Genomic DNA, 1977 nt, shown 5'->3' on the forward strand with positions numbered 1-1977 from the left:
TACAACTACATGCATTGTCATATTGTCGTAGGAAAAGAATCTAGCAAGATTTTGCATACATAGAAAATCAGACAAAGTCACGATCATTATTAAAGTTAGTCAAAGGAAATGGAAAGAAAAAATTTGTAGCTCAGAGTTAATAACTGTGAGAAAAGGATATATTTTTAAAATAATTATATTATTTTGTAAAGTAGTATTTTAAGTACATATTTCCCGCTTAAATTAATTATCTGGTCATCTTGTCTTTAAACTTTTTTAAATTTTAAACTTTCTTTTAAGCGCTATGGCTAAGTCAGGATGGCCGAGTGGTCTAAGGCGCTGCGTTCAGGTCGCAGTCCACATCTGTGGGCTTGGGTTCGAATCCCACTTCTGACAGCAAGCTTTTAGGTTCACGAAATATATAACAATTAAATAAACGAGAACAGAGTCTGACCGATATACAAGTTAGAAAGATCTTTTTTTTTTTTTTTAATTTCAGGACAACGTTAAAAAAATTAGCTAAAGAATTCACCTTTATGTACTATTAAAATCTTCTTACACATTTTACTAATACAAAAATTTGAGGAAAATACAGGTATCTATTTAACATAACGTCAAAATTGTAATACCCGATAGTATCAGAAAACTGATAGTAACACAGAGTAATTGTATACACATCATCACGGTTAGACTAGAGTAGGAGTAGGCAAATATTTTTAACCGCGGTGCAAAAAGATCTTTGTAAGCGCAGCATACGGGCTTGATGTTCTTTCCCCCAAGTTCCTTTTTCTTATCAGTCTTTCTATCTCAATAATATTCATATGTCATTTTTTAATTTCTAAATTCAGGTTGCTAGAAATGATAGGACTATATTCTTCGGAGGAAGAACATGCTTTTCAGCAAATCTTGTGTTCTCAGTTTATGTCGATAGCTAGTATAGCCAGGCCTATATATACTGCGTAATGGACTCTATTCAGTATTCCATAACCTTAGATGTCAACCAGGTTCATCCGAAGTATTGCGTTTGCGCGAGCAGAACAGCAGAGTATTCTACGTTGTATCTCTATGAGAGATATTTGGAAGCTCCGGCAACGAGCTAGAGATTTTTTGTCTGCTGAAGACAGGTATGACGGATGCCAACATCACCCATTTTCGTCGTTTCTGAATGTGTCACCAACTTGGATATTTATTAATATTGTGAAGTGTGTGCAAATTACAATTTATGTTTGTGTATTCACATATTTTGATAGTAAAGTGAATAAAAGCTTGATGCATCACTAATGGTATCTTCCTTGCGTCTGGAATATTCATGGCATCACAACTGTAACAAAAGATGCGCATTCGTGTTGGTGATTTCGGTAGTTTGATTGCAAAATTGGGTAGGAAAAGGATGACAAATGTAGCTACTAGCTACACAGGATTTCATAACAGACCGAATTAAGCAATTAAAAGAGCCACATTCGGTTCCCAAGCCGCCTATTGCACATCCCTGGACTAGAGCCTTCTATTATCAAGATCAACATCAGAACAATGAATGATTTTGTACAAATATCGCATAATTAGTATTACCGTTTTCCTTCCCGTATGCCCCCCCCCAGCTTTTCAGCTCTAGGTTCTATAAATAAAATAAAAAAAAAAAGTTGCATAAGTTTCCCATTTCTCTGTTGTACATAGTTTTTCTCTCTGAGAGTTTGTTTATTGGTAAATAGTATTTCTTTTACTATTTTTATTATTATATTCAATGTATTTAATTTGTGTTCACACTTTTGTGTTAGCATTTCATCCATTTTATTTTCCCTTGCATTTATTATTTGAAACGTATCTTGTGTAGATTCTTCTTTAAGCTACCTGGATGTAACTTGTGTTTTCACACTTAAGAAACTTTCTAAACATCTGATTTCATCTTACTTCTATTATTTGCGTTCCAGCTCACTGTAGTCTTGTTTACTGCTACTGCTTAAAATCCATGTGTTTTGTTCGTCTCTTTCATCTTTGTTC

The 1977-nt window shown here is 34.0% G+C and overlaps 1 non-coding gene across 1 annotated transcript; it reads left to right on the forward strand.

The window, feature by feature from the left end:
- The first annotated feature begins 291 nt into the window (after nt 1-291).
- Nucleotides 292-375, forward strand: TRNAL-CAG (transfer RNA leucine (anticodon CAG)). The gene has a single exon. It is a non-coding gene; the product is annotated as a tRNA-Leu (tRNA).
- The last annotated feature ends 1602 nt before the right edge of the window (nt 376-1977 follow it).

Source organism: Stegodyphus dumicola, chromosome 4 (assembly GCF_044657685.1).
Source record: "Stegodyphus dumicola isolate Sdum_Otavi_A_Nest chromosome 4, ASM4465768v1".
NCBI classification, from domain to species: Eukaryota; Metazoa; Arthropoda; class Arachnida; order Araneae; family Eresidae; genus Stegodyphus; species Stegodyphus dumicola.